The 13897-nt window shown below is 47.8% G+C and overlaps 1 long non-coding RNA gene across 2 annotated transcripts in view; it reads left to right on the top strand.

The window, feature by feature from the left end:
• Positions 1-13897, top strand: part of LOC138237890 (uncharacterized) — a 37885-nt gene that overhangs the window by 20195 nt on the left and 3793 nt on the right. The window contains exons 3-4 of one of the 2 annotated variants that reach the window (XR_011189213.1): positions 2406-2515; positions 2983-5788. This is a non-coding gene — a long non-coding RNA (uncharacterized lncRNA). Of the gene's footprint in view, positions 1-2405; positions 2516-2982; positions 5789-13328; positions 13490-13897 lie in introns of those variants that run through there. The other variant, XR_011189212.1, reaches the window with a different exon arrangement.

The following is a 13897-nucleotide window of genomic DNA, read 5'->3' as shown; positions in this document are numbered from 1 at the left end:
ACTCTGCCATCCAAAGATGCTTGAGAAGGTTTAAGTTTTGCGACTGGTTTGATGTTTCACCAACTCTTAAAACCATAGCATTCTGTCTTTATTCCATTAATTGGGTTGTTGCATGCAAGAAGAGTTACTCTTGCAGAGCCAGGTTTTGCAGCCTTGATTGCATCTGTGTCTGGTGTGTAAAGGTAGATTGGTAGCCATATTCATTTTTTAATGCACCAAGCAGTTTGTCTTAATTTCGTTTCGCGGCTCTGACCGACCCTGGAGGTAGATCTTTTCTTAATCAGTGGGCCAGAATAATAGGAACCCCCCAGTCACATGACTAGAGAGACTGGGCTCATGGAGCTGGAACCTTGCCTGGCTGAAACAGTGCTCAGTGCCCGGGTTGAAAAGCAGTGGAACGTGCAGGTACAGTAAGTAGCTGTCAGCAGCAAACGATCCTTTTATAGGAGTGAGATTGTGTCTCTGATACTTCAGAATCATATCCTATGCAATGCTACTATCCTGTTCCGGTCACCCCCACTGCTTACATACTGAAGACCCAGGGTCTTATTTGTGTGCGGCTCTCAATAGGGAAGTGGGGCCGGCCCCTCTGTGCTGTCGCAGGAGTGCCGTGCGCTGCCTCGCCCCTGGGGTGTAGCAGGCCTACAGCCACGGAGGTCACCAGCACGAGGCTCACACTGCGGGGCAGAAGGGGGGTGAGCCTGGCAGTCCCCCCTCTCCTGGGGCACTCCATCCTATTTCAAGCGTTTTAGAGGGAAAACACCAGTGAATAATGAATGAAGAGAGAGCCTTTGCATAATAGAACACAGCAGCAGCCCGTCCACATTGTGTGGATATGTAAATAATGCAGGAGCACATTGCTGTTCCCCAACGCTAGGCTGCAGAGGAGGTCGCAGTGCCGAGGGAGGAGGGGGGCTGCAGCGGGGAGTGCTGAGCCCATCGTGGGCGCCCTGAGGCACCCCAATTAATTGCCCCTTTGCCCCCGCCCACTCCCAGAGCCAAACAGCACTCCTCTGAGATCAGTCAGGCCTTCCACTAGAACTTTTCCTTTCCCACTTGTTTCTGGATCAGTTGTCCCAGTGCCTCACTTCTGCTGCTTCACTTAGAAAAACGCCTGGTGGGGGCTGGGGGCGGGGCGCTGTCAGTTTTGGTTTTGCAGCCGGGAGAGCCTGCGCAGAGCCTGATGGTCCTGCTCATGGCAGCACAACAGGCCGTTCTCCACCTCAAGCAAGCTGATCCTGCAGAGCTGAGCACAGTTTGTGCAGACTCCCCTGTTTATAAACCCTTCAGTATTTGACACCTGACGTGCCTCCAGAATGTTTTTAATTAACTGATTTCTGGTTTTCTTAACCACCCCACAGGATTACATAGAGATCTGCACAAAATCCGTCAGGGTCTGAAGGGAGGTTTTCTTTTTTCTGACCTGTACATGATTTCCTGCCCGAATCCTGCTGATTTCTCTCTTAGTCCTGCCTTATGGTTCCATATAATGTGTGGAGGTGTGACCATCGCGGTTCCACGCGGGCTCGTGCCCTCGCCGCTCCACCCCGCCGGTTCGTCTCGCAACACCTGGGCGCGAACCCGGGTCTCTGGCGTAACGCAACAGGGAACCAGCCGAGTGAGCTAAAGGAGACCTCCCTCCCCCAGCCCAGGCGGCTGAGGTCCCTGCTACGCGCAGGGAGGGCGATGACGTCACCGTGTCTGAACGAGCTCTGCTGGAGGTGCACAGGCCTGTTATGCTTTCAGGTGCAGTGTGATGAGCTGGGGGGAGGCTCAGGCAGAGAGAGCTTCCTTGCCCACTGCTGAATGTCCTCTGGCATTCCCACGAGGTTGACAGCTGGACGGATGACGAATGGCTTCCTCTTCTCTGTTTTTATTTGATGCACAGGTTGCAAGCTATACACATTATCTTATACACTAAGCTGTCCTATTGAGATCACATTGTGAGAGCTGTGTTAAAACTGGGACACAGCAGTGGGATCATGGGGGCGTGTTCCCCCAGACAGTGACAGAGCAGCCTGAACAGCACTCTGCAGCTGTGTCCTGACCTTCCATACGTGCAACCACTCTGGATGGCCACCCGAGAACCGATCTGGTGTGCTTGAGTGTGCACTGCGGTCTGTGGTGATGGTTTTACTCCCCGTCGATATATGCATCCAGGTATGTGTGTCCGTGCTATTTGTGTGACAGTCACATGAAGGATAAATAGGGATAGACACCCTGCGTACAGAAATTGATATCCTTTACATGTACATTGGATCCAGGGTGTGGTGCTGGGTAACTGATTACTCACTCTATGAAAATGGAGGCTGAGAGGCTGATACATTGTTTCAAACTGTCATTATCTGAAGAGAGGAAAGGAAAAGCAAGCTTGAATGTATGTGATCTTCTGCCCATGTTTCTAGAAATCTGACAGCCAGTGTCGGCGACTGCCAGGATGACTGAAAGTAAGACTGGACTCAAAGACAAAGAAGAATAGGAAGCCACAGCTGATCAGAATTCAGAACTGTAAGATGTATGTATTGCTCACGAGAGGTTAAGGAATGCTTTTCAAAAGCCTTCATTTTGCCTTTTGGACTTCATGGTGTGTTGCTCTCCAGCACACAGCTGTAACACATGGCTGCAGCCCATATCAGAGCGGTGCTCCATGTAATATGCATCAAAGATAGTGTCATAACTGGACATGAATCACTAGCTCTGCAGCAGCCACCCGTATAGATAAGAGAGGCTTTTTAAGAGCTTTAACTCTTTCATCAATCAAGGGATTGAATTATTTCTCCTGTGGTAAAAACAGACAAAGTGCCCTCAAAAACGCAGTTACTGTAGCTACAGTACTGTAGACTCACAGTTAATTACATAACTAAATTTACAGGGCCGATTTTGCAGAGAGAGACCTACTTTCAAGGTCATTCTGAAAAACTAGATTAGCAGTGTAACAAATGACTTTCCCAACCGCGTGCTCTCTCTCGCACCTGGGACCAGGTGTCCTGATGGCTTGCTGTGCTGTTGCCATGGTGGCTCTCTTAGCTGAGTGCCAGAAGAAAGGTGTGCAGCTCTCTGTATCACGGGGACAGTCTCCACATGCACTCTTCTCTCAGGGCACTGGACACACTGGGACAGGGACTCAGACTGCAAGATAAGAACTAGGTGTTGAGAAGCAGGGTGAGAAGCAAATAAGGAAAGATGATTCATTAACTGATAGATGAGCGAGTGGCTGGGTGGACAGTTCATTACACAAAGGAATGGATGACCAGAGGAGAGAAAGATGAACAGGTGGACAGACAAACGGCTTGATGGATGAATGTTTGAGTTTGATACAGATCTGGAACACAATCCAGCCACCCGAAATATACTGATGAGCATTAAGATGAACCTACTGTATCTTGACTAACATTTACCAAACAAAGATGCATGATGTTTCTTCTCAAACTTGCCCGTTTATGGAAGAAGGAACTACATCATTCCCTTGACATGTATTCCGGCAGAATGAGTGCTCTCTCCGTGCTGAGCCAAGCAGGATCAGTTGCACTGGCATTCCTGTATGTGAGTATGATGTTGTGCAACAGTAGATGTGTTTTTTAAAAAAAAGGAGTTTTCAGTGCCTGTAATGTTGTAAGGGACTTCCATATGATGCAAAAAAATGTGTCTTGGTACAAAATCCCTTAGATTGCAAAGGACAGGAGGCCATTCATAATTAGTAGTTTTGCAGTTAGTTTATTGACCCCAGCAGTTTTTTTGTGAATGAAGCCAAAGTATCCTGTTCACAGACGTGGCTGGGCAGCTTCCACACATTCCCACCATCCTTTGAGTAAAGGAGTCCCTCCTGTTCGCAGTTTTTAATGCACTTCCCCACAGGTTCCGTATTTGACTGTTCATTCTGAAGAAGCCCACCCAGCTGACCTTGACAGTGGTTCTGAGGGTTTTTAAGACTAAAATGATTCAGTTCCTGGTGTCTGTCAGAGCAAGACACTCCTTTAAGCCTGGGAATGTGTTGGTGGCTCCTCTCTGGACTGGACTGATTCCAGATCAGCAATACCTTTTTGTCCTCAGGTAGTGCATATACAGCACACACATAAAACTACTGTCAGAAGCCTGATTCAAAACCAATACGACAGAATTTTGGTAGAGCCATAAGAAAACCAACACATCTCTAACATTTTGAGAAAGTGAGACCAAAAGCAAAACCTGGCCGAATCTGCACAGCTCGTGTGGAGCATGTCGTGTCTGTGCGTGGCATGGCGAGAGGTATTCGGTAGGCTCTGTTTGTGCTTTACGTTGTCTTCTGCGTCACGATTTGGAAGGCTGTGCAGTTTTTGATCCCAGGCTAGAAGAACACCACACGGACGTGCCGGCGAGTTCAGAGCTCAGAATAGCTGCCTCTGCAGTGAGTGAGAGTGAAGTGTTATTCACAGGCTTCCCTTTTCCAGATCTTTAGCAGTGCTGGTGCTCGGTGTGTTTCTGTATCTGTATTTCCCCAGGGAGCTGCCCGTTCCTAATTAGGACGCATCAGATGAGTAGCCTGCGGTTTCTAAAGAAGCTGCTTGCTAAGAATATCTGCAAACAAGCTCTCAAGACAAGGGGAGCATGATTTCTATTTAACAGCAAGGGGAGATAAAACTCCAGGTTTGATAAATATGAAGGCAATCAGCTCTGTTTCCCTGGAATCACACGATGCTATTTTCAAATCAATTTTCCATATCGTGTAGTTCAGTGGCCGGATGAAAGACAAGCGTTTCCATTGTGTTTTGGAAATCTCTTTAAATTTGCTGTGGTCTGTGTGATTGATGGGCGCGACAGCTTGTGGAGATTGAAGGTTTTGACAGAGCATGCCGGAGATCCTACTGGGATTTCAGCTACCAAATCCTGCGCATTTGAAACTGGAATTGCTGCTTGACTATAAAATAGATAACTTGAGACAAAGGTTCTATGTTAGGGATCACAACGTCTGGATTTTCTCTTCTAATAGTTTCCACAAGCATCTTGTAGTCAGGGGATCCCACCTAGTTCATTTTATAAATACATCTGTCAAGATGCCAGATTCTTCTCTGTTCACATTGCATAGCCAAGTATTGTTTCATTGGAAGTCAATCCCAATATCTTTCTGCTATGCCTGGTAACATTTCTTCTACATTTTCTCTTGAAAGAGACAGAGTGGGATGTTTAATGAGTGCTGAGCTCATGCAATGGCTAATTAGCATATAAATAAGTCCCTTGAAGAGGTCCACAAAATGTCTTCACTCTTTGTACCACACACCCACACTTCTTGGTGTAAAGTGTCTCCTGTTCTCAGGCCAAGAATCTCTTCACTTTCATTTGGTTTTTGTTTCGTCTAGTATGTGAGCTGAATATTACTAAACAAAGAAAAATGTTAGAAAGGGTATTTCACTTATTATTTTACCTTTTATCTTGAAGTAAATTCAACACAAAACATAGTCTCAGGCTGCTGTAAGTCCCCTGCAGGCACAGTTGGCCTCAATAATGTGACAGGTGGTAATAGATTGTGCTTTTATTTATTGCTTATGCTATAAATTCATAGGCACAGTCCTTAAATGCCATGAGTGTGTTTGCATGCTGTGGTCGGCTTTGAGTACAATTCCAGATTTTCTGCAGAATTTCCCCTCTGAGCTGAAACAAGATGTTGCTCTGCCTGCTCTAGAATATTGCAAGCACTGTCTGCTCTGGACTGAAGCACGCACTCCTTGCTTTACTCCAGCACAGGGAGTGAGTGCTGCAGTAAAGCAATCACACCTTGCTCTGGATTAAAGCACTCACTCCCTGCTCTGGAGTAAATCACTCACTCCCTGTGCTGGAGTAAAGCACTCACTCCCTGTGCTGGAGTAAAGCACTCACTCCCTGTGCTGGAGTAAAGCATTCATTCATCCCCAGTGCTGGAGTAAATCACTCACTCCCTGTGCTGGAGTAAAGCACTCATTCATCCCCTGTGCTGGAGTAAAGCACTCACTCCCTGCTCTGGAGTAAATCACTCACTCCCTGCTCTGGAGTAAAGCTCTCACTCCCTGCTCTGGAGTAAATCACTCACTCCCTGCTCTGGAGTAAACCTCTCACCCCCTGCGCTGGAGGAAATCACTCACTCCCTGTGCTGGAGTAAAGCACTCACTCCCTGCTCTGGAGTAAATCACTCACTCCCTGCTCTGGAGTAAATCACTCACTCCCTGCTCTGGAGTAAATCACTGACTCCCTGTGCTGGAGTAAAGCACTCACTCCCTGTGCTGGAGTAAAGCACTCACTCCCTGCTCTGGAGTAAATCACTCACTCCCTGCTCTGGAGTAAATCACTCACTCCCTGTGCTGGAGTAAAGCACTCACTCCCTGTGCTGGAGTAAAGCACTCACTCCCTGTGCCGGAGTAAAGCACTCACTCCCTGTGCTGGAGTAAATCACTGACTCCCTGCTCTGGAGTAAATCACTCACTCCCTGCTCTGGAGTAAATCACTCACTCCCTGTGCTGGAGTAAATCACTGACTCCCTGCTCTGGAGTAAATCACTCACTCCCTGTGCTGGAGTAAATCACTGACTCCCTGCTCTGGAGTAAATCACTCACTCCCTGCTCTGGAGTAAATCACTCACTCCCTGCTCTGGAGTAAATCACTCACTCCCTGCTCTGGAGTAAATCACTGACTCCCTGCTCTGGAGTAAATCACTCACTCCCTGCTCTGGAGTAAATCACTCACTCCCTGCTCTGGAGTAAATCACTCACTCTCTGTGCTGGAGTAAATCACTCACTCCCTGTGCTGGAGTAAAGCACTCACTCCCTGCTCTGGAGTAAATCACTCACTCCCTGCTCTGGAGTAAATCACTCACTCCCTGCTCTGGAGTAAAGCACTCACTCCCTGCTCTGGAGTAAAGCACTCACTCCCTGCTCTGGAGTAAATCACTCACTCCCTGCTCTGGAGTAAATCACTCACTCCCTGCTCTGGAGTAAATCACTGACTCCCTGTGCTGGAGTAAAGCTCTCACCCTCTGTGCTGTAAAACACTCTGGGAGTAAAACACTCACCCAGATCTTTCATGTCGGCACCTTAGTAAAGTCAATCAGATAAAATCTTGGAAAGAGCATGAGGAGGCAGGGTTTCTTTAAATGGCTGAGATTGAATTAAAGTGCATTATTTTTCTTTCTGTCTGTGTGTATGTGCATGTGCGCTGAAATGCATGAGCTGGGTGTGGATTTTCTTTTTGGAAGAACCACATCGAATTTATATTGTAGCTGAAATCTTAGATGAGGATATGCATGTGCTGATGTATCAAATCGTTCATTTCTATATTTATTTACTCTTGTTTCACGCACTTTCCTCTGCAGGGTTTGGGTTACATTGATGGAGTTTTAATGGATCTCTGCTGAGGTCGCAGGCGACTCATCGTGCTTCCTGTCTCTCTGTATTATGTAGTGGGCTGCTCGTTGGTCTCAGATAAGGAGAGCCTCTTCTCTCTGATCATTTATTTATAGGGTGCACGTGAACTAGTGCTGATCAGCGTGCCACATCCACTCCATGTACTACACTTTGAAGGCCCTTGACAGATCTCCCCTCCCTCTTGCTGTGTCAGCCCCAGCCAGGCTGCGTGTTCTGTGCCTTCTGTGCACAGTTCTCCAGCATGTCTGTCAAATGCACGGAACTCAAAACAAAATGGGCTGAACACGCTATGCACACCATATTGAGAAAAATCTGCAATTATTCTGATCAGACGTGTTCATCGGCATTTCTCATGGAGAGGGGCGAAGCACAAGAATGGAGCTGACATGGCACACAGACAGTCCCACCTGGCATGACCTTTTTCCCAGCTCTCCCTGCTGTGGCTCTGGCATTTCTGATGCCGATAATTGGCATCAGCAAGAGGAAGCAATCAAGCCAGGGGTGCAGCTTCCTGATTGATCCTGCTTCTGTACGGTATACCGTCCCGGAAGCACAAGGGTCGCAGCAGCACAGAGCTCTGGATGGGACAGCAGTGCTTTGCAGGGCGCAAGACAAACACTACAGTACACACACACCTTTTAAAAGGCAAGTAACCGAGGGAGCTGGTCTGACCTGTTAGAAGAACATTCCACCCCTAGCTCAGAGAGAATTGGCTTTGAGTGTTTTTCTCCCAGACACCAGCAGAACACTGTAAATTGCACTGTTTAATATAATGGTAACGTGCATTTTTTTAATTGCAATGGTGCACTGTATCAGTCAAACAGTGGCACACCGGGCTGTACGTTGGATGAGGTGACCTGATGGAGATGCCATCTTGCCCTTCCAAAAAGGTGTGAGGGCTTCTGGGTGCTTGCTGTTTGCTCGTACTCACCGACAGGGTCCAGACAGTCTCCAAAAGCCTCCTCATGCGGGATTCTGGACTCCCAGATTCCAGGCTGTCTAAATGTCAAGACAACAAGTTTGTGAGACAAGTGTCATTATTAACAACGAGCAAAAGGACAGATGTGTCACATTTCCCTGGGCTTTTGTTTAGCTTCAGGAGGTTTTGTATTTGGAAACGAAAACCAAAGTGCAGAAAACGAAGGAATACTGCTGTGCTCAGCTCAGAGAGGCTGGCCTTTTATACGCTGGACAGTTCAAGCACTGTTTCACATCATTGGGACAAACTGAGAATCAGGAGATTCTGTCACAAAGCCGCTGGCATCAAGAGGAGGTGAATTTTCCACAGTTTCCCGCAGCTTGTATTAGCACAATCTACAGGTTTCTGCAAACGTGATGGTGGCAGGACAGAGACCTTTTGATACAGTTTTTATTTAACAGGGCCTCTTCTGCTGCTGTAGGTATAGCTGACCTGCAGAGGTAAATATGTGCTTTTGCAGCCCAGTTGGGTAAGGAGAATAGCTCAAAGGTGGGTGAGAGAATAGAACAGGTCCAGGGCACAAATTACAAACTGTGTTTTTTAATGAGCTTATGTATTAAGCAAAAGCTCTGTTTGATGTGATGTTTGAATCACTCACTGGTGATGAGAGACCAGTGCCTCTGGTGAAAACAGATAGAGGGTAGGTGGCCCTCACCCAGCTTGACATGCAGTATAAAGGTCACCACGTTTGTAGCTACAGTATGTCATGGAAACCTGTTAATCGCTAGTTAACTAGTTAAAGGCTGTTGTCATGGCGACTAGTTGCCCTTAAGCACTGTCATCGGGCCTAACCTGGTCTGAAGGCACTACCTGCTGCTCTCTTGGGGTTCTATACTGCAGGAAATGTTCACTTCGAGCACCTATATAAAACTCATCGGGGTCCTTTGAGCGCTGAAGACTGTATAGAAGCTCTTTTCTCCATTTTCTCTCTTACTTTCCCAAGCTGTGTTTCATCTTCTCCAAGCTCTGTGTTCAAGCTGCCCCCCCTCACCACCCTTTACCACAGCGTCTCCGGGAAGGAGAGCCTGAGTCATAAAACCACTTTCAAAACGATTGTTTCATCCCTGCCCTGCCCTTTCCAACGGGGAAATAAAAGCCATTATTTCTGTTCATTCGTTGACGGTTACCACTCAGGATTTGCCCATTTTTCCCCCCTTCTAATCCTCCCGTGTTTGTAATCCGTTTTCACAGTTTTCTCGCGGCCCGGCTCTGGCTGCAGACCGCTGAGCGCCCCCTAGAGGAAGCCCCCCGTAATGCGCCTTCCGCGGCCCCCACGCCCCCAGCCTCCACCGCGGCCGCCCGCGCCTGCTCATCAGGGGGCCCCGCCCGCTCACCGGCTCGCCGGCTTTAATTAAACGATTAAGTAATGAAGTCGCCGAGGCGTCGGAACCTGCCGCGTGGCCCCGTAGGGGGAGCTCATTACTCGTTCGCACTTCCTCGAGCGTCTCGTGCGGCCCGGCTCCCCGTCATCCGTCTCGGTCGCGACAGCCTTGACATTTCTTTTTTATAATTGGGCCCTCCGCCGTTGAGGTGGAGAAAATCGTTTCTGGGTTGTGTTTCCTTATCTCTTTCAATGGGGCAGGAGTTGGAGGACAGCGCGCACGTCGAAAGCAGGCGGGCTGGAGCAAATGTGGCGACACATCCCTGGGAGGAACACAGAACACTGCGGGTTTCCTTACCTGTCTAACGTCAGCTTTCCGTATGCTTGAAATCGTATTGCGGGGTCCATGGGAGGTTTTTTATCTAAATTAACTTTATGTCGGGCAAGTCTTACGTAATCCAGCAGCTCTGGTTTATAAACTGGCAAAGCGCACACAAGAATGGGCAGCACATGCGGTCAAGAGCCTGTTTGGAGTAACGGTGGGCTCCTAGGTATTTCCAGGCAAGAAATGACTGAACCACTGAATCACGCAGAGGCAGAAAGCTGTTCACCTGATGGCTACATCAAAACGCATTGAGGTATCCTTGTCTGAGCGAGCCCTACTGGCCTGTCTGTGCTCTGTGCTACATCTTGCTTGAGATCGGACAAGGCGCAGGTGGGAGTCCAGGGTCCTTCTGCCAACCTGGAGTATTTCGTTGCATGCAGAACCCAGGGTGCGAGCACAGGCTGGAAAGTGAATCACGCGCTTGTGAAAGAGGTTGCTCACCGGCTCACAGCGCAGCTCCTCATGGGGGGGCCGACCCCCACCGTTCTCTCAGCCAGCCTCTGTCCGCAGGGCCGCCTGATTAGAACAGAGGCAGGGGTGAGAATGCCGACCTGTAGAGAACTGCAACTGCAGACAGGTGTTACAAATCTCCCAGGACTCCCAGGGCTCTGCAAACGCAGGGGAGAACAGACAGCCTGTCCCTACGAAGCTACGCTAGAATGCACTTATTCTGTTTTTGCTTTATGTCTGAATTTAAACGCAGCATCGAAGTTCTGTAATTTATTTTTTGGGGGGGGGGTGGTTATAGCTCTCCTGAGCATCACAGAGGAGTATTTCTTTTCCAAAACGTCCGCAAACATCCCATCAGGCAGTCCTGAGCGCAATGAAAATAAATACTTTGTAAAGACAAATGAAGTGAGGAACACAGGAGAGGGGCCTGCTGCTTTTCGGCATCTGTATCTTTCCTCTTGCTCGTTACTTGCTCTCCAGGGGTTTGCTCTCTGTAAGAGAGGAGAAGCGCGTGATGCCGATACTGCTTGCAGAAGGTAGAAGGAAAAGAGGGATTTAAGGAAATAGCCCCCGGCATGGATGGAAATGGGAAATGAATGGCTGCCCTACCTAGTCACAGGAAGATCATTGAGAGCAAGGCACGAAACAAGCAGAGAAACGAAGCTGTCACGCCTTGTTTTAAGCACAGGAAAGCTTTCGTCATTCAGAGAAACAGAGGTCACTCGGGTGAGCGGAGGTCACTCGGTCGATCTTGTTTGCCCGCTGATGCGCCACAGTTCAGGAACGGGCTTCAGCAACACGGCCCGGCGATGTCTTCCTGACACCCGCCATTGCTGCTGTTGGTGTAAAGACGTACTTCCTGTTCCCAGTCCTCTCTCTTTCCTCAGCGTTTCCACTGTATCATACATGTGGAATCACGCCTTGTTTTTGCTTTTTATTTTCCATACCACCCCTCCACCCTGCTGCCAGCCCTGCCCTGGTCCTGGAGCACCAAGGTCCGGCACTATATGGGCCATCTTAAATCATCATTTTTAACCATTTGAAATGAAAATACCAACACGCTATAGTTCTGAGGGGCCACAGTTGGCCATTCCTGACTAAATTGAGTTAAATTAATAAAATGATCTAAACTCACTGGTGATCTACAGTAAAAGACCTGCTGGACTGTGGCTCTCCAGACCCAGGTCTGGTCTTCATTTTATTGTGGCTTTTATTAGGTGACATAAAGTGGAAATGGCTTTTTAAGGCTAATGGAGTAAATGTGAAGCAAATCTTGAGATTAATCATCCTAATTAAGTTTGAAATGGAAAATTAATCAACAGGGCAAAGCATTTATTTCAATTTATCTCTGGAGTTTATACTGGCTGTCAAAAACATAAATGCATGAAACCAGGATTTTTTTTTCCTGCCTGCATTCAAATTGTTTTAACTGCTTCAAAACTAAGAAGGATTTTTTTTTTTACCTCAGGATTAAATTATGCATAAAAATAATCTCAATAGATGCAAAGCTTGATTTCAGAAATTGCTCTTAGTGGTTATCAGAGTGAAATGTGGATGCCATGGAAATTAACGTGACATGAAATATTCATTGAATATCTCTGAGATCCCTCATTTACAGGTTGGGAAGAGGAAGGGTATTGATTTGTGCTGACAAAGCCACAAAACAGGCAAAACGGCATCTAAGCTCAATGAATCAATAAAAGAAATCTTTATTCCGGCTGTCCTGGTGCCTCACAGATCACAGGTCTGAGAAGACAGAACGCAAGGTGTGCTGTGTGTTTGTGTAGCAATGCAGAGCCATCTCTCTCTCCTGTGCTCTACCCCAGTGCTACCCCTAGACCCTTATGAGTGATTGCACTCCATTAGTTTTACGTGCACTTGACCCATTGCCTGTTTACCATCTGATTAGCCATTCTGCATCTGATTAGCCATTCGCCTGTATATTAACAATTCAGCATCTGGTCAATAGCTCATCCTCCGACTTCATACCGTCACTGTGCCTTTCACAGTGCAAGAGTGAACATGTCTTTCTGTCTGTCCTTTAACACATTCACCTGTCCATTCTGCTCCTACCTCTCCAGGTGGGTGTATTGGGAATCCTATAAATCTGCATCACCTTGCATGTCCATGCCAGACAGTTTTGCCAGGATCATGGCTGTCTTGGAACAGGTGTGCATAGAATGGACACATTCTACTTGTATTGTGTTGATGTATCACTGAAGAAGGTCTTCAGATCTTCCTCTAATATGGTCATAAGTTACTATTTTTTGTTGTTCTGTCCATTTCCGTTGTTTTAACTTTTGTATGGAATCGTGGGAGGCTTTGTCTTGTTTGCGCCTCGGGCCGAGCCTGCGGTTATTCGAACCCCTCTACCTCAGCGCGCTGGCATTAGATAAGGCCTGTGTGATAGAGTCGGATTCAATGGGGTGCTGCCTGAGCACCGGCAGAGCGCCTCTTATTCCTGTGCGGTGTGCGTCTGCGGAGGTGACTGTTCTCCGGTTGAGAGAATCCTTTTCGAACGAGGAGAATACATCCTCTTGTAGATGGGAGCAATCAGTTGCTTAGCCGGCTTGCGAACACATTCGGTTCCCAGCTTGAGCGCCGTCTGCGGGCGCGCGGGGATCTGAAAGCGCAGCCCTGATTAGCCTCAGGTGTGGAAGCTGCTCATTCCCACGCACGGAGTGGGGAGTGCAGTGGGAGGTGTGTTCCACTGTCACACCTGTGACTGGGCAGATGGCAACCTTTGTCGTTTCCTCAGTATTTCCCCTCAGCAGTTCGTTCAGCACGCGGGTCTTCGCAGCCCTGTTCTTTTCCGGTCACTTTCAGCTGAGCCTGCAACGCAGAAGGTCTTGGGACAGAAGCGCAGGTACACCTGTTCAGCCAGCCTCCAGAAGGAATGAGATCCGGGCATTGTTCTGGTCGTGGGCAGTGTTGGAAGCCTGCAGAGTGCTCTTCAGGTCAAGCTCCCATTGTCTTCCACTGAGCAGGTGAGTCTATTCATTTCCCCAGGTGGCCCTCATACCAGTCAATCATTCTTCAAGGACTACTACACCTAACAGATCCACAGAAATGGAGGCAGTCGAATTTGCTTTACAGCAGAAAACAAAGCTCTGTCCTGGCTGCTCCTGACAAAATTGCACACGCTGTTCTGCTTTTAATCTTTCCCCAGCCTAGAGCAGACACTTCAAGTTACCATAATGGGTAATAATAGGCAAACACTTTCACTCCTTAATTGTCAACGATTATAACTACACAGTGACAAAAACATATGAAAAAAGTATCCTTTTGTTGAAAATGTGCATCACATTGTTTATGAGTGATATGCTTTTGTTACCAAGTAACAAGCATATAATGAACAAAGAAATGACTGACAGACCTTACTGCATGTTTGCTTG

This window comes from Lepisosteus oculatus, chromosome 3 (assembly GCF_040954835.1).
Source record: "Lepisosteus oculatus isolate fLepOcu1 chromosome 3, fLepOcu1.hap2, whole genome shotgun sequence".
Classification (NCBI taxonomy): Eukaryota; Metazoa; Chordata; class Actinopteri; order Semionotiformes; family Lepisosteidae; genus Lepisosteus; species Lepisosteus oculatus.
This window is presented reverse-complemented; position numbering and strand designations above follow the sequence as displayed.